Here is an 18,990-nt window from a genome sequence, read left to right on the forward strand (position 1 = left end):
GTTAAATTGTAGGTGTTTCATATTTGTATTTATGATGCATGAGGCAGATGATCCTATGTAAAGTGCACTGCCTGCCATTGAGGTCTGGCTCACATTATATACAACTTCTGATAAACAAATACATACAAATAATACGAGGCATGCAGTGACAATCCATGACATATGATAGCAGTACTATAATTTGAAGTAGGACATAGGAATCTAAAGGTAAACCTGGCATGTACGCACAAGTCCATGTCTAGTGCCAGCTGTGTTTTGCTATTATGTACAAAATAATAAGTTTGATGCCAAAGTGGCACTCCAGTGTGGATCCTGGCATGCTAATATCCCTAGGGGGATTCAGAATCTACATTCTTGGAATAGCAGAATCATATCTAAGGGAAAACGAGAAGCAAAAAAAAATTGGGCGGAAAGGCCTCAGCCACACTTTGTGGCATGCTTCATTATCGTCCAGTCTGTCCCACTGTTAAGATGTTACTAACATGGTGGTCTTGACCTCATTGCAAGGGAAATCAGAATAAACATATTTCTGGTCAAACAAGGGGGTCCAGAGTTGTTTTTTAGTCCAAAACGACCTTTCTGTAAAACCCAGGCTTTCCTTCCACAAGACTGGATTAAAAACACTTGAGGATGTTACAGTGAATCTGAGTATCAAACATCCTTTTTACGTCTTCTTCGCCAACATTTTTTGGCCACAGTAGGATTCCCCAAAGAAAGGACTACGGCCTTTATCTGGAAAGTCAAAGGCGTCCCAATTTGTGACCGTTAGTAACTAATTCAAGCAGGTAGGTAAGAATAGGTCTCACCTCACCGTCCAACTATCATTCACCTGAAAACAAGCAAACAGATTCTTTTTTTTTATATATTATTTTTTATTAGAAAAAACAAGCAAAAGCAAACAGATTCTTAATACATCATCAACAATTGACCTATTAGTCAGCAATGCCTGGTTACTTCTTTAGCTTCTTTTGTTGTCCGTACCTAAAATGCTCTAGTATCATTGTCGATGCTTGATTTTATGGTTCACTTGTGTCAAAATTGCACACTATGCACGGGTGAATACCAAACTTGTGAATATTCACTGCTAGTGCACTAACTTACCTTAATAATAATGTTGGTTTCAAAACTAGTAGTCATCTCTAGTGAGGGACCCTTCCTGTAGTCTCACACTTGTGTAGGTGAGAACAGATGAATACTTGTAAGAGGATGAGAAGTGGCAAGGAGGGGGTGACACCAGCCTAGAAAACGGGGCACCTCTACCCCAGCGTGTCCCACAGAAAGAAACCTCACCGGAGCAGTTAGCCTGATTCCAACATGGCCCTCGCATCGGACAGTAATAACTGACAGCTCCATTTACAGTACAGGTCATCCAATATCCTTCTGCCTGAGGTCTTGTAGGGACAGCATCCGGGTGCTAAGGAAGCACTGTTGAGCAGGCATGTGTAGGAGTGAACTTGAAGTTACGCAAGTGTCCCCCCGGTTCATCCAAATGTAGCAGACCTCTTCCCAGACCACAAACACCCGCCCTCCCACTTTCCTTCTGGGCTATAGAGATTCATGGGGGCCGACTAATCCGAACTATCAAGGACACCTCCCCCTAGCCTGACAAGATGGCCGCTCTGTGAGACCCTCCGTAATGCCATTTCCTCTCCTGGGCAAAAATCATAGATCATCGTCCGGACCTTGACCAGCCTTCACCCGACCCTGTTCCCGCTCACCCACCAGAACCTTTACTCTGAGAACTTTCCCTTGACAGCTGAGACCTAACCATTTTGACTGATGCCCGGTGGAGCTACCTCGCGAGCTAAAGGGGAGATGGGCTATGGATTCCCTCCTGACCATCACCTACCCAGTCGGTATTTGGGCAAGCTCTCCTGCGTCTCTCCTGACCGTATCTCCCTCCTCCCCCTCCCCTGACCCCTACCCCGCTCCACTCTACTCTTCTCCTCTTTCCAGCTTCTGACCTTTACCCTCACCTGTCCTTGCCCTTAGTCCTCACCCTGTCTATATGTGAACTTTCCCTTGTCAATTGAGACCTAGCTATTTCGACTGATGCTCGATGGAGCTACCTTGTTTAGCTAAAGGGGAGATGGGCCATGGATTCCCTCCTCGGACGTCACCTACCCAGTCAGTCTTTAGACAAACTTCCTTTTGTCTCTCCTGTCATCTCTTCCCTCATCCTCCCTCTTCACACCTCCCCTTTCCCCCACCACTATTTATGTCTCTCCTCTCCCATTATATTGCTATTTGGTTTTTTGACGTAATGTGTAATTGTTATCATTTTCTGTAACATTGTGGAACCTAATGTAAAGCGCTCTGATACCTTCGGGTCTAGCCAGAGCTATATAAAACTCTTTAAATAAATAAATAAATAAAATTACCATATGAAAGTGATGAGGTCCAAAGCAGTTCCCTTTAAAACAGCAAGGAATGATATGGGAATCTCCCTTTCATGAGTACGGTCAACATCCAGCATGTCACATATGGTAGCAAAATCCAGAATGCCTTACATTACTATATAATACCACCGGCCCTGGGCACTATTTATTTTGCCTTATGTATGTATGCAATTATGCTTATCTCAGTTTGCCCTAGTTTGCCCTAGTTAATCGCTCTCAAATGTTCTTACATTAGGTTTATTTGTGCCCACATGCTCGTTTCCCTCATCACCTTTTTTTAGATTGTATCCTTCATGAGTAGAAAGCACCCGTTGTGTATATAGTGGCATAGGCAATGATCGTGCTAGAGCTCGTACCAAAATTTTTTTAAATCTACAATTTGTGACTTTTCCGTTTGTATGTACTGCAACCCATTCTGGCAATGTCGCCTATATGCACTCCTACAGAACCCAAAAACACTCTTCCATTTATTGACAACTCACTCAGGAATCACTACCTCGCTCTACATATGTACCTCCCTCCAAGGGCTCTACATTGGTTCCGCACCCATCACTTTAATCAACTTGTATTATTATTGACTGACAATGCCTCTGACAATGTTTTAAGGTATAATTATTGACTGATATTGCCGAACAATCTTGTAAAGCACTCTGAAGCCCTCAGGTCTAGCCGGTGGTATAGAAAACTCCTTAAATAAATTAATGGGGAGGGAAAGCCTTTAGTGAGGATAAAGGTTAAAGTTAACATTCACAAAGTTCCCCTGCCCCCACACCTTACTTTGTCAAAGCTCGGGTCCCCTCCGTGAACCTAAGAGTGGCTACCGGTGTGCTCTTTTTCCTAACTCTTCATCTTGCCGCAGCCACGGTTAAAAGCAGTGGAAACCACATTGTGTTTCGTGTCACCATGGTGTGACACACTCAAAACCGTTGAGCAGAATCGGAAATTGTAGTCATTTCCCAATCTATTTGATCCACTCAGCCCCATGATAACGCATGTCACCGTACTGTGACAAGCTCAACACCACTTAGAAGAATGGAAATGTAATTTCCCAACCCATTTGATGAATTAACTTGTTGGTTGAGGCAGCCCCATGGTAATGCGTGTCGCAATGCTGTGACGTGCTCAGCACCACTAAGAAGAATGGGAATAGTAGTCCGTTCCCAATCTATTTGAAGAATTTGTTGATTAACGCAGCCCCATGGTCAAGACTGATTTGCTTACGGCTGGGTCCAAATTGGGCTGGCGTGGTGATTAAAAGAACAATAGATTAAATCCAGCTCTTTGTGACTGGGGGCGAATGTTTGCATTGTTCATCATTCTGTCCATCATTTGTTCCTTTTGAGTAGTGAAATGTACACTAACTGGGTTCAGATCTCAATGGCTCAAACCTATTTCTGGACATACCGTGAGTATTCTTGTTCATGGCCTGGAATCGAACCAAGATTGTGACCTCGAGGGTAAAGAATTAATTTGCATATAGGAAGTGCATTAGCTAAAACTGCCCAAACTATATTAACTTGCAAACAAGGCCAAAACATTTAGCAACCACTTTAGACTTTTTCTTATAACCTGAGGTGACCAAAACAGACCTTGGCTTCGCAAAAGTCAAAAAGACAAGTTTCACTGCGAAGCAAATGAAGTTAAAAGAGTCAAAAATATGGGATGTGAACAAATTGATGGCCATAAGCTGATAAATGTAGTCTCTGTCCATGGAAGGAGCACTGAAATGCTCCAATTTATGGATAAGCGCTACAGCATGCGCAGATGGAACTGTCTAAACTAAAATGATCTTTAGTTTGTCACGACGCATCAATGCTTGGAACACCCCAAGTTCATTAGTTGAGAAGCTAGACACCATACCTGTGGCATGATCCAAGAGGCCTTAAGACAAGCCGAATAATAACCTAAAATAAGCAATAAGAATAAGGCACAACAGTGGGAAACATCACTTAGCAGAAGCTTTAAAGAGCCTGGTAGCAGCAGGAGAGGAATAACATATTAAACATTGGTTTAATGGATGATAAATGAGTGTGTTGTAAACTCCACAAGGGGCAGGTGTGGTTAAAGATGTGATGAGTGGCATGAAAGAGATAGTTTAAAGAATGTACACAAAGGAACAATGCAATTGATGGAGAGCCGCGGTGAAACTGTGCCATGACATCAGAGACCACTTGTGGGCCTTGTGGGCCAGTTTATTAATGCAGAAGTCGTTTTTTAATGTAAAGGACAGCACATACATAAATAGACTGGGCAGTGCATGCTACAGTGCAGGATCCATTATATGCATACATCAGAAGCGGATAAAAAGTACACACTGAGGTCATTGCAGGCAACACACACACAGAAAAACAGCACAGTAAAAAGAGAAAGCGAGATTCCTACGCCCTGAATCCGGAGAGTAGATCTCCACGTGTCACGGACATATCCGTCCTTGGCCGTCGTGTCCCTTCACTCAGGGACTCATGGGTTGTTTGTCTTGAACATTCCTGAAAAATGTTCTCTTCTAATCCTAACCTGTGCGCAAACCGGGTCGAAATTATCACTGGCTTTGCGACATCCTGACCCCCTTTCCAAACCTACAGCACTGAAGAGTCACAATTGTGTACCACGTTGTGATGAAACACGTGTCGGCTGGTTTGTTTTCTTTCTGTACTGACCTGGATTGATATATAAACCCACTCGCGTGAACCTACTGACGTCGACCTTCAATATTTCTTCAAGAAAAATTATTGAAATTTTTGTTTTACACTAAAAACCTACCATCCTCATACGTGTGCACAGGACCTTGTTCTAAGAACAGAAAGCGGCTGTGATACAAGTATTATCTGCTTGAGGGCATTGAGCAGGGTTGTAAACGAGCAAATATTAACCATCTAGTGAAGTGGGAAAAGGAGGAACTAGGGCGTTTAGGAAGTAAACCAAGTAATATTTAAATTGCACTAACGAGAAGATTCATAGGAAATTATTAATCCACGGTCATAAAAATGGTCAGCAAACTGAAGTAAGAGGCCAGGTCTGAGATTTTAACATTAACAGTTTTATGATTTGTGCCTATTCAATTCCGAATCAAAAGCAATGGCTCCTTGTGGATGATCAAACAAGTGATCTTTAAACAACTCCACAGAGCCATGACCACCTGTGCATAATTAACAAACCCGACTCTTCCAGTGGGGGTTGTGTAGTTTCGCTCCCATAACTTTAAAAAATCAGGGCGTTGTCTGTGCTTTTTTTAACACTGTATTCGAATTACATTTTATCCATAGCTTTGAAGACACGCATGAAATTTTCAAAAACCACAAGTTCTGGCGAGCAAGAAAAACCCTTCCTCACAGCAGGTTTTCCACTCTGGCCTCTTCCTACGTTCCATTGTAATTCTTTTAAATAAATGTTACCAACATGATTTCTTTTCCGGGCTCTTTCCAACGAAGTGTTAAAAAAAAATAGCAATTTTGCCTACAGATCTGAAGGTGCGTACATTAGATATTACTATAGTTTGAGATTTCCATGCTAATTTCACACTGCCGCAATTAAACAGGCATCGCAATGTAAGTATCTACATTGCCTCAGAGACATTAGCATGCCAGAATCGACACTGTTGTCCCAATTTGGCAGAGACATTACTATATTGTACGCTGTTGCAAAAAATTGCTGCCATTAGACATGCACTAGTGCATTTATGCCAGGTTTACCTTTATATATGTCATGGAGTGTCACTTCCTGCCTGGAGTTAACATTTGTTTATTTGTTTATTAGTAGTTGTATATAATGTGAGCCAGACTTCAACGGCAGGTAGTTCACCTTACGTAGGACATCTGCCAGATGCATTATGAATACAAATAAGTAACACTAACAATCCACAAAGCCAGGATACAATGCAAATGCAAACTGGACTAACTGTAAATTAAAACTATATGAATACAGGTCAAAATATAGACAAAAGGAGAAATACAGGTAGATTCATCAAAGTCCCCTTTTGCGAGTCTGTATTAGCGATTATTAAGGAATCGCTATTACAGACTCGCAAAATGGGATGCATGTAGAAATCGCAATATGTTTTGCGATTTCTACTGCTTCCTTATTTGCAAATTGCTAATCGCAAATAAGGATGCGATTTAGGCCCATAGGAATGAATGGGGAGTAAATCCTTTTTGCGATTAGCAATTACCGAATCGCAAATAAGGATGCGATTTCAAGGGTGCCAGGGTGTCCAAAGGACACCCTGTAGCCCCCTGAAATGCAAATGTACACAGGTGTTGCGCACCCACATGTCCAATCACGGAAGCCACGGACGGAGGAGGAAGCACAACGAGGCTGGGGGTTGATTGGAGCCTCAAATACCCTTTTGTCCAGAGTTGGCTCATGGGGCATTGTTCCCTACCTTCCTAAGCATACTACATCAGTATTTCAGCATTAGCAAGGGAATTGTATAAATATTAAATATATATCTATACACATTGATAAATAATATTACCATCACACCACTTTGTACATACAAACTTTATTGTGGCAAAACATTAGTGAGTGACAGGGGGATCTGACCCCGGTCCTGACGAAGGGGCATGGCGCCCCGAAACATGTTGACCCGCACAGGAAAGTAAGCCCATTAACCCGCTTACCCTTTCCGATACCACTTTTTTTAACAATACCAGCCAGTGTTTATTAAATAGTTTTTTCTATCACTAGGCCAGGTATTTTTTAACATCACTTCTATATCACCCCTGACCCTACTGACACTCACTCCAATTCACTCACATAGCACCCACATTTAAAAGGTTATCCAGCGTAGTCGCTTGTCGCAGCACTGCCCCGTCCGGCAGCCGGGCGGGAAGACCACGATGATGAAGCATGACACCAAGGGCCCTTTTGGTGTGTGAGGGGTATTTTAACACATCTTGTGTATTCCAACAACAAGTTATACACTGACCTTTTCTGAGGTGGACCTTTTTGATTAACAGTACAGGTTCTCTGATGACCAGCTCACTGCCTCACTCAGTAGCTCCACCTCAAGCACCATGAACGAAGACCCAACCAGCTTAACCCGAACCCTGCACAATTGGATCACCGACTGTGCCAACACCAACGTCCTGCCCGAGGAAACCTCCAGCACACACGCCAATAGAGCCAGATGGTTCACCCCCGAACTCCAAGAATCCAGACAAAGCCGCAGACACCTCAAAAAGATCTGGAGGAACTCCAAAACAACAGCCGACCATGACAACTTCAAAGCAGCCACTACCGCTCACCACAAGCTCATCAGAAACACAAGGAAGACAGCACTCCAAGACAGAATCTCCACCCACGCACACAACAGCAAGGAACTATTCAGCATTATTAAAGAATTCACCCAACCCAAAAGTGAGACCACAGACATCCCCCCTCCCAGGACCACTGCAACTAACTCAGCTCCTTCTTCCACCACAAAATCAAGACCATCTACGACCACTTCGATGATCACACCCTACACGCAGAACCTACGCTTCCAGTCTCGACACCACACAGTATACACTTGAAAGCTGGGCCGCTCCCACCACCGAGGACACCTTGAAGACCATGAAGTCAATGTCCTCTGGGTCCCCCATGGACCTCTGCCCCCATCACATCTACCACAGAGCTGCCAACATCATGGCTCCCGAGCTTCGCCGAATCATCAACCACTCCTGCGAGACCGCCTCCTTCCCCGACGATTTGAAACACGCAGAGTTTAACCCTCTCCTGAATAAACCCTCAGCAGATCACCCACCCCCTCCAACCTCGAAAACTTCAGACCCATCTCACTACTCCGTTTACGGTGAAAATCATTGAAAATGCCTTTAACAGCCAGCCCGCATCCTTCATTGAAGAAAATAACATCCTCAACACCTCCCAATTGGGCTTCAGGAAAACCCATAGCACTGAAACTGCCCTCCTCGCTGCAACATACGACATCCGCTTCCTCCTCAACATAGAGAAGACTGTGGCCCTCATCCTTCTGGACCTCTCTGCAGCCTTCCACAGTCTCTCACTGCACCCTAGCCCGCAGACTCCAAGACGCAGGGTTTTAGAACAAGGCCCTCGACTGGATCTGCTCACTCCTCTCCGGCAGAACGCAGCGGATCAGACTCCCACCCTTCCTCCCGGGTCCCACACCGATCACCTGCAGAGTACCCCTCTGTCAGCCCCACCCTGATGAACGTGTAAATGGCCAGCTCGCCCCCATCACCAGATCCTACGGACTCAACATTATATCCTACACAGACGATACCCAACTCATCATCTCCCTATCCAATGAACACAACATCTCCAAACACACTATTCAAGAAGGAATGGAAGCAGTCGCCAAGTGGATGAGGAACAGCTGCCTACAACTCAACATGGACAAATCCGAAGTATTAATCCTGGGCCCACACCTCGATGCCTGGAACTACACCTTGTAGCCCCCTTTCCTCAGAAACCCGCCCCCCCACGGACCACACACGCAACCAAGGAATTATCCTGGACTCCGAACTCAAAATGGACTGCCAAATTAACGCTGCTGCATCCTCCTACTTCCACACCCTCCGACTCCTACAAAAGAACTTCAAATGGATCCCACGTCACCCATGCTCTCATCAACAGCAGACTCGACTATGGCAACGCTTTCTAGCTGGAATCAACAAGAACCTCATCCTCAGAATCCAGAACATCCAGAACGCCTCCGCCAGACTAGCCCTCAACCTACCACGCCACTGCCACATCACCCTACACCTGCGAACACTACACTGGCTCCCCATCGAGAAGCGAATCACCTTCAAGCTTCTCACCCATGCCCACAAAGCCCTCCACAACACCGGACCCTCATGTTTGAACAATTTCCTCTTTCCACGCACGCCAAAGACCCCTCCGCAAAGTGAAGCTCTCCCTATAAATGGTGCAGAGTGCTAGGAAGACCAGAACAGGAGGTCACTCCTTCTACTTAGCGGCCACGACATGGAACACCCTCCCACTCCACCTCAGTCAGACACTGACAATCTCCAAGTTCACAAAGGACCTCAAGACCTGGCTCTTTGATGGATCGCCGTGAACATCTGGGACCTGCGCCACCTTCCCTCTAGCGCATTGAGAACCACTCAGGTGAGTAGCTGTGCTTAACAAACCCTTGATTGATTTGATTGATTGATTGATTGACACTGTGCATTTCTCTTCTACTCTCCCCTTCTTTTCATTACACCTAGAAGGGGACATCTGCACAGGAAAGGCAATGCACACCGAGTTTTCAGGGTTATAGGCAGGTATGTAACTCTGCTACCAACTTTAATGTGGCTCTATTACTTCTCCCCTACTCCTTATAACCTGTAGCTGGTGTGGTTTTTTTCTTAGGTTGTTCACCTTCTGCTTTAATGTTTCTTGTTTTTCAGGTAGATGAATGCTTCAAGGGTGGAAGTGTACGGTGTGGTTTAGTTAATGTTTCTCCCACTTTAATCAAGAGACACATGCAAATATATAATCATGATTATGGCAATTATGGCAGCGGCGACAGAACCTGGGTGTAAGAAACCGGTTTATTGGTTGAGGGGGGTTGAAGCCCCACTCAGACAACAACTACAATTGTTTTCAGGGTGAACCACCAAATTAACCTGTGCTTAACCGTCTTGTAGCTTGGTATAACAGCAGTCAGCCTTAACTTAGAGGCATTGTGTAAAGTTTTTATGCAGCACATAACAGTAATAAAGTGATGATACAACACAAGAAAAATCCTAAATCAATAAAAAAACTTAGAGTGAATTTTAATGAAGAAAATGATTCCAGAACAGCAAAAACCAATAAGTGAACCAGAGTTATTAAATTTTAAAAGTTTAAGTAAATATAGTGTCTAAAAGCAAAAAGCGCCACTCTTGGTCATCTGGTCGTGCTAGTCCTGGGAAAGTCACAAGTTCAGGCTTACAGTGATGGAGGGTCCATTTTTGTCCAGCTGAAAAAGATACCTTCTCAAACATGGCATCGTAGACTATTGTTATTGTAGAGTGAAGATCTGGTCAGGTTGCTAGTGCTTCTTATTGGTGGTCACTGCAGGCTGTGGTTGCTGTCACACAAAGTGCAGATGTTGCGTTGCTAGTCATCACTGGTGGTCACTGTAGTGCAAAGTGTCAGGTTCACCAAAGCTTCATGTTAGTCGTTGTCGCAGGTAGCAAATGGCACTGTTTAGAGTCCGGGACAGCTCAGAATTTCACTGATCTCTTCACAGGAGGAGCTCAACTGAAGCCAGCCATAGGTTCAGGATATGAGGAGGCACCTCTTGGGGATAATAAGAAACTAATTTCAGCCGAGACAAGCAAGGCTAAGGCAGGTCTAGTGCAGCAGGTCAGCTTGGCAGTTGCAGGAAGGCCTCTGGAGGTTGCTGTGACACTGTAGCTCAGACAGGAGGTCAGCCAACACCTCGTCGAGTGAATCAATTGCTGCGAGTGTTACCTGCCCATCAGTCTTGCAGATTAGATGCAGTAATCTGCAGGGGCGGCTAGTGACATTTGAAAGTGGTGAGGCGTAAACTAATTTACATTTTGCACCGCAGCGAGCGAGCCCGAACCACCTTGCATCCATCCATACATCATTCATGCATCCACCCACCCACCCATCCTGCATCCATACATCATTCATTCATGCATCCACCCATCCATCCATCATGCATCCAACCATCATGCATGCATCCATGCATCCATCCATACATCATTCATGCATCCACCCATCCACCCATCCTGCATCCATACATCATTCATTCATTCATGCATCCACCCATCATGCATCCACCCATCATGCATGCATCCATCCATACATCATTCATGCATCCACCCACCCATCCATCCACCCACCCATCCTGCATCCATACACACACAAAGCACGAAGCACCCCCCCCCCCACACACACACAGAGCTCCCCCCCACACACGGAACAGAGGGCAAGGAAATCGGGAGAAACTCAGAGGGCAAGGCAAACGAATGCAAAGAGGGCAAGAAAAACGGATTAAAAGAGGGCAAGAAAAACGGGAAACATAACATTGCAAAATAACCACAGAGTCCCCCCCCCCCCCCCACACACACACACAAAGCACGAAGCAAAGGGCAGTTCCACTGGGACTTAACTTGGAAAAACAAAGCGCTTTAATGCCTCATCAGGGGAAGCAAGCGATACATTAATACAATTCCAATTCCCGGCAGGTTTGAAATTATGCTTTTAAAAGTTACATTTAAGAACGGCCGGTGTGCAAAATAACCACAGAGCCCCCCCACACACACAAAGCATGAAGCACCCCCCACACACACACAAAGCACGAAGCACCCCCCCATCCACACGGAACAGAGGGCAAGGAGATCGGGAGAAACTCAGAGGGCAAGGCAAACGAATGCAAAGAGGGCAAAAAAAATGGATTAAAAGCGGGCAGGAAAAACGGAATACATAACATTGCAAAACATAACGCATAATGCTCTGTGGCCTTACCTGGCTGTACCGTGACGGTGAGGCGGGACTCAGGAGTCACACACGATCTGCAGCCTGGCACGAAGCGAGCTCCAGGCTAGATGAATTTAAGAGTGGAAGTTACAACGTTACAGCGGCGGCCATCCCGAAGTCACAGAGTGATTGGCCTGCACGTGGACCACTGGACCAGCCAATCCTGGCGCTGCATACAGAGGGGGGCACCATGTCTGCTCGCCCAGTCCCCTTGGCAACCCCGGGGGCTGCGGCCCGCCGCCTGCTCCTCTCTCTAAGGGGAACTTGAGCTGGAAACCCATCTGCGCATGCGCGGGCTAGTTTCTGCCTGAACATTCACGTGCGCAGTACTGCTGAAGCTGAGTGGACTGTCACTCAAGCTGCAGCAGGCCGGAAAAGTCGGGTGTCTCCCGCATTCCCGGCCGGCAGGTAGCGCAATCATTAAATATTTGTATTTTTATTTTAGCAATGACGTGGTGGGTCCATGGGACTTAGGGGGGCTACGCCCCTAAGCCCCAATGGACGCACCGCGCCTGGTAATCTGTTCCTGATCATTAAAAACCATCAAAAACTAACAGATTGTGTTTATTCAACAATTCAGGGTCTTCAGTTCACATATTAACATTCTATCTTGAAGATGGTCTTATAGAGGAGAACACAGAACAAGACCGAAACGCTGACAACTCTACTCATTTACAAAATCCTTTAACTTAAGTCACAGAAAGAAAAATAAATGTAATCAGATATTCTGACTTTTTACCTCTACACAACAACACAGTTGCCAGTACTGATATCTAATCGGCGAATCACTCTTTAGATTTGATTTCAAATTTAATCAGTTCATGTTATTATTTCAATGAACATCATTTTCATGAATCAGCCGACCACATAAACAATATATACAAACATGCAACACATTGTTTTTTGGACACAACGATGAAAATACATTACATATCACATTTAAAAACAGGGGATGTAGAAAAAGCTCAAGTTCCAAAAAGAGAATAGAGAAAGATGAGGAAAATTCAGAAGGAAGAGAAAACTACAGACAAGCCAAGAGTAAGGTTTAAGAAATAGTAACGTTATTTAGGTTTTTTGAAAATGCCACAACCCTAGGAGGATAGCCACCAAACAGTCCTGTATTCAGGTCTTCAAACAACAATTTCCTTATACATTATAGGGTATTTGTCCCTTCTAGACTTGATATTTTCAGCTTAAATTTCACTTGTTTGGTTACTAACAAAAGGTCTAAGCATTTCAAACCCTTAAGTTTTTCAAAGGGTCTACAATGAGGATGGGTGTTCACAACGCCGACTCGAGATAAGCGGAGATGTAATCGCGCCGGCAGCAATCCATTGGATTGAATCCACGCACAGCCTTGAGACTAAAGAGGACTCTCTCTCGACACCCACTGAATTTTTCCACATAGATTGAAAACTTTCAGAGACACAGGCGTGGACTTTGGTTGAATGAGAGTTGCCACGTACTTGTCGGGGCACAGGCAGTGCCACCACAAAAGTTGAAATAAGCTTCTTGTTCCAGGTCCTGAGGAGAACCCTTTGAAAAACTTAAGGGTTTGAAATGCGTAGACCTTTATGAAAATGTTCACTGAAATAATAAAATGAACTGATTAAATTTGAAATCAAATCTTTATTAAAAAACTAGAAAAATTGAAAACAAATATATTTTTTCAGTCACTAGCCTTGCTGATCATGGGCCAGCAAATGTGACAAGATAACAATATTTAATGGCATTTTTATTGCTTTTTCACTTTGTGAGCAATAAAGATGCCTTTAAATCTTGTTATCCTGTCACATTTGCTCTGCTTTCAGAGACAGGTCAAAAGTCAGTTTGCCTTCCCCGAAGTTAGAGGATTTTTAACTCACCAGAAAGGGCAAGTAGTCCCCAAAAATAGCTCCTCCTGAATAATTCTTTCTCATCAATGCGAATGGGCGAGTAGATTTTTCAAGCCCTGCTGTTTGAAGTGTTGCACAAATACTTCACACATTGCCTTAAAGTTAAGAATGACTGCTCTGTGCTCAGCTACCAGGGAGTTGAGCACAGCTTCATTTGGGGTTTGCTTGTACCTTAACCTGACTGGGATTGTGGTTGCTGCTTGACCAAGGCTTACACCTGAGTCAACTCGTAACCCAAGTTTTAACAGCTAGGATCCTACCCCATGGGTTATTCAATCACTTATCAGTGGTATGGAGCTTGCGCATTCCCGTGGCTGGATTCTGCAAGGTCTGGCAGCTTAATGCTTGGTGGCTTAGAGTCGATTCTTTGGCAGATTGTCTCCACGACACTATTGATGGATATTTCCCTTTTAATGCTGGATCAGTAGTTTCCCCTGTAACACTGAGAGCAATCAAGATGGCCATACAAGAAACAAATTCAAGGAGATAAAAGCCCTCGAGGACCAATGGGCTTGTTTCATCACAGAGCGGGGTTAATGAAATGGGATATAAGGCAGGCAAAATATTGTACTGTCTCGCCGACACAATTGGGCTAACAGCTTGTTCCATCAGTGCACGCCGCGGATGGTCTGAATACTTCCACATCAAAGGGTATTGCAACAGCCTTTGCTTCATATGACAAAACATTGTGCTTATACAGACATCCTCCTGCCATGGAGTCTGCCCATCCGATCATCCATGATTTACCAGTGCCCAGGCTGGGATTTACTCACAGAATTATGCTTGATTCTCCCATTACCGAGGAGGCATTACAGAAAGCAATAAGTGACATGCCCTCACAGTAAACTCTTGCAGCCTAATGGGGTTTTACAAAAGGTACTCCTTGCAAGTCATCCCACATCTTTAATGCCTATTTGAAGAGGTATTTGAGAGTGGCTTCCTTCCACATGACTTGCATGGTGCAACAATTGCTGTCAACCCATAGTCTAACAAACCCGCAATTGATTGCTCCTCCTACCGTCCCGTAATCAATACTGGATCAAAAATACTTGCAACCGGAATAGCTGGTGCGGAGTGCTTTCTGGTTCATCAGGATCAAAGTGGCTTTATCCATGGAGGTGGTACCAGGCATTGTCTGTGGCATCTCCACCTTGTTCTTCCCAGGGTGGACGAGATGCTGACGGATTGTGCACTGGTACTATTGGACATGGAAGAGGTTTTCGCCTGTATACTAGATAGTGCGCCAATTATTGGGGAAAATTAACTTTGGACTCCGTTCTCATAGATTTGTTCAAAATGTATACACCAAACCTTGGGAACAGGTCGAAGTAATTGGGCCCCTCTCTATTCCAATTGATTTAGATAGAGGAATGCGACAGGGCTGTCCCTTTTCTCCATTACTATTACCTCAAGTTGTAGAATCCTTGGCTCCTGGATACATATAGACATCCAAGTGATAGAGCGCGTAGGTCACCCAATTAGAATTTGTACAAATACTCACCTGGGCCCATAATTCCAAATCGTATACTTTAACATATATTTAGGTAACTCACGCTCTACTACCAGTATATTGTGATTTTATCTCTAATTCCTATACCCGTATCATACTAATCTTTGTCACTAGATACCTAAACACGGTGGATCAGGGAGTTGAGTTAAGGGAAAAGGCACTCAAAACATCATAACATTTGTAATTGTATAATAACCACAGACTCAGGGTAGGTTCAAACTCTTTATCTAATCATCATCATCATATGTCATGAGCCATAAGTTAAACGCAATCAGACTATCAATAACCAAAATCAGCTATGAATAAGATAAATTATGCCAACCATTTAGAAGCATTGAAATAAAGGAAGGTAAAAACAAGGAACATGCTAATTTTAGAAAACAGTCTTTCGCAACTTGATTAAAGGAGGGTAAAGAAAGGGAACATACTAAACCCAAGAACTTTCGTAATTCATTGGCAGTTTGAATAGAGAACACATTGTGTAATTCGAGAATTCAGTTTTAGCACAATAAACAATAGGGAAGGAAAAATTGGAACATACTATAGATTCAGCTTATGTCATTAAAGAGAGGAACATATACTTATTATAGAAACGCTTTAGCATTTTACTAAAATTGGGGAAAATTGGAACACGCTAATAGTCAGTAATACATGAAAATCTCATTTACCAAGGGACGGGGAAAAAGGAACATATGTAATCAAAAGCTTTGCAAATTTAAGGGAGGGTAAAGAAAAGGACGCAATTTAGAAAGACAATTTCCCACACAGATTTATATTTACTTTGAACAGTGTGAAGACCAACCTTGGCCACGGGTCAGTTTGGAAAGGACAGGAGAGACCCCAAAGACTTCAGTGCCAGTAGGCGAGCAGGTGCAGCTCATGGACAATCAGGACAGGATAACCCCAGAATTTGGATCAGGACCGGACCACCGAAGGCTAAGACCAGCACCTGCAGCTTCGGTTGCAACGTCTGCGCTACTCCCTCTCTGCAAGGAATCTGCCAAAACCCTGATTGGGTTATAACTTTTATCAGCAAAGTGCTTTGCCAGCACTTTCACTTCCCAAAAACCCCGATTGGGTTCTCGAACCTCCCAACACAGTGCTCCGCAGCTCTCTGCTTTTAGTCACCTATTGAGTGCGTTGGGTCAGTGACAGGTCAGCTAATCAGACAAGTCGGACAATTTCTCTAGCTGAACCTACGCTAATTATACTGTTTTTCAGGTCAATGTATCACCCCCCAATGTTGCAAGTGTAAGGATCCCCAATTTTGATTGGACTAATGACGAGGAGAGGTCTTCACACCACCTAAATTTTAGACTTTCTCACACTCCTTATTCAAATTCCGTTTATGCCCCTTAAATTCCAGGTTCTCATGACATATGCCTTTTGGTTAACAATGGTGAATATAACATTGAATACATTTGTAACAAATTTCAGTACAGTTCAGCTCCCTCTAGCTGGGTCACAGGTCGGGTTCCCAGGCGCATCTTGGCTGTCGCTGCCATCTGGCTGGGTTCCAATGCTGCAGAGTTCATTTTTCCTCCGCAAGGTGACATGCTCAGGAAGGACTTCCAAAATGGAGTAGTAAGCACCTCCCAGGCCCAAAGAGTACGATACATGAAAAGTAAAAGGAAACAATTTAGAACACAATAATAAATTATTACACTGTATACCATGAATCTCTACACTATACCCATTACCTTAATATAAACTATAGCAGAACGAACAGCTTAGCAAAAGCAGCAATGCAAGCTTCTCGCATGTGAGAACACAGAACAGCCATTTTAGCACTAGTGCGCAGATGCGACAAGGTTCCCTCCAAAGCTGCGAGTACGTCATGTCACATGGGTATGACAGACGCATGCGCAGTAGAAATTCCCGCGTAGCAGCAGCCATTTTAGATGCAAGCGTATTAGGATTAGAAAACACATAAGCAAGTTTCACTCGGTTTCCCAATATAGATGAAGAAAGGGTAAATTAGTAAGACAAACATGTTGGTTATTTCGTTATATGTTATTCGAGGTTCATGAGTACGAGCAAGTCGCTTCACATGCGAATCCTTGCTCCATCAATCCCCTCTTTGATGATATTTTATCACAAATTAATGAATGAGATGCCAAATTTTCACTTTTCGCCCATTTCAATCTCTTCAAACTTTCTATTCTGCTTTTTCTCATTATTTCTGGTCGGATGAGAATTCTTTATTTTTCTATAAATCTGGCTATTCATTTCCTCTAACTCCAGTTCTTCAATGTTTCTTTTTACCCCTCGCTGGTTCACAGAATATTTCTTCTTGTGTTTTCTACGTTTGCAGAAAATTATTATCCCTAGAACTATTAAACCTACTACCGCCATTGGCATCAGTATTTTACTCACAAGACTTTTACCTAGATTAGAAAACCAACTACCTACAGAGGAGAGACCATCCGTCAGTCTCTTCCAGGCACTATCAACCTCCAGTGGTTTAAGCTCTCTTTCCAAATTAGTGATGTTTTTCACATACTTCTTATTTTCAACACTTTTGTCTGGAATATAAGTGCAACAATGTTGCGCTTTCAACATTCTACAGACTCCGCCCTCTTTTGCCAATAGGGTATCAAGAGCTAGTCGATTTTGTAAAACCATAGATCTGATCGCAACCAATTCGGTATTGATCATCAGGAAACCTCCAGCAGTGTCAGTCAATAACCGATCTACTACTGTTTACAATTTGCAGATTCTGTGTGTGTTCAGAGCCACTCCCACTGTATCAATGCACTAAATATATCACCTACTATTTCTTCAACGCTTTCTCTTTTGCTACGTACTAAACTGTTAGTTTCTTTATTGCTTCCAGTAATTTTATCCACATGGTATATCTTTGGGAAGACAATACCAAAATAACAGCTTCCATACCAGTGATCTGGTAATTTGAAATAAGCCTTGTTCCCACATATATAATACATTCCGGGAAACACAGGTTCTGTCCCATCTTTGAAACCCCAACCCCGAATACCTTATAATTGTGCTCACATTTACTAGAACCAATGAATATGTTGTTATAATAACTGGTAATTTCTCTGTGAAGACAAAGTTTCCCCTTCTTTTCGAAATCCAGCAACATAGCAGTGTTAGCTCCACCATTTGAGGTGCTCCCTATATTTTCAGCCCACTTAGGGGTTTTCTGCTTTTTGTCATTCGCTTTTCTTTGGAAACTTTCTCTTCTCTTCTCTACCATATTTAGAAATATTTTTTCCTTTTCGTGTAATAGACATGTTAAGTTATTTCTGTGTGCAACACCTATATCTATTTTTCCTACTGTTAGAAAATATTCACCCATATAGCGCAACATCTCTAGTAGTGCAAACAGGGTTTAGGTTTCTACGTACAGGAAGTTCGGAAAATATCATATCTGAGTTAGAATAATAATACTGTAAAGGTCCTGTCTTGTAAAATAAGCTAGCTAAGATACTACTGGAAATTCCATATGTTAGTGGCAAGTGATGGTATGTCACACCCTCAGCTACCTAAGTGGGCAGCTTCATGCAGACATAACAGTCTGCTATCTCCATTGCTTCTACATAGTGTACTAAATGGTTTGCAAATACATTTAAATGAGTTCTGTTTTTTGATTCTATTATAGTGCAGTCCTTCCTCATCTGGTGCATCTAAGTCTATTTTAGTTTGTCTAAGGCTAAGTGCTTTCTCTTGTGTATCTACTCTTTGTGATGTAGCTTTCTTTTGCAGC

General features: G+C 43.5%; 1 protein-coding gene across 23 annotated transcripts in view; it reads left to right on the plus strand.

Annotated features, from left to right (window-relative positions):
- Positions 1–18,990, plus strand: part of PPFIBP2 (PPFIB scaffold protein 2) — a 1,093,831-nt gene that overhangs the window by 418,498 nt on the left and 656,343 nt on the right. The gene's annotated exons all lie outside the window — the stretch shown is intronic.

Source organism: Lissotriton vulgaris, chromosome 2_1, assembly GCF_964263255.1.
Source record: "Lissotriton vulgaris chromosome 2_1, aLisVul1.2, whole genome shotgun sequence".
In the NCBI taxonomy this organism is placed as follows: Eukaryota; Metazoa; Chordata; class Amphibia; order Caudata; family Salamandridae; genus Lissotriton; species Lissotriton vulgaris.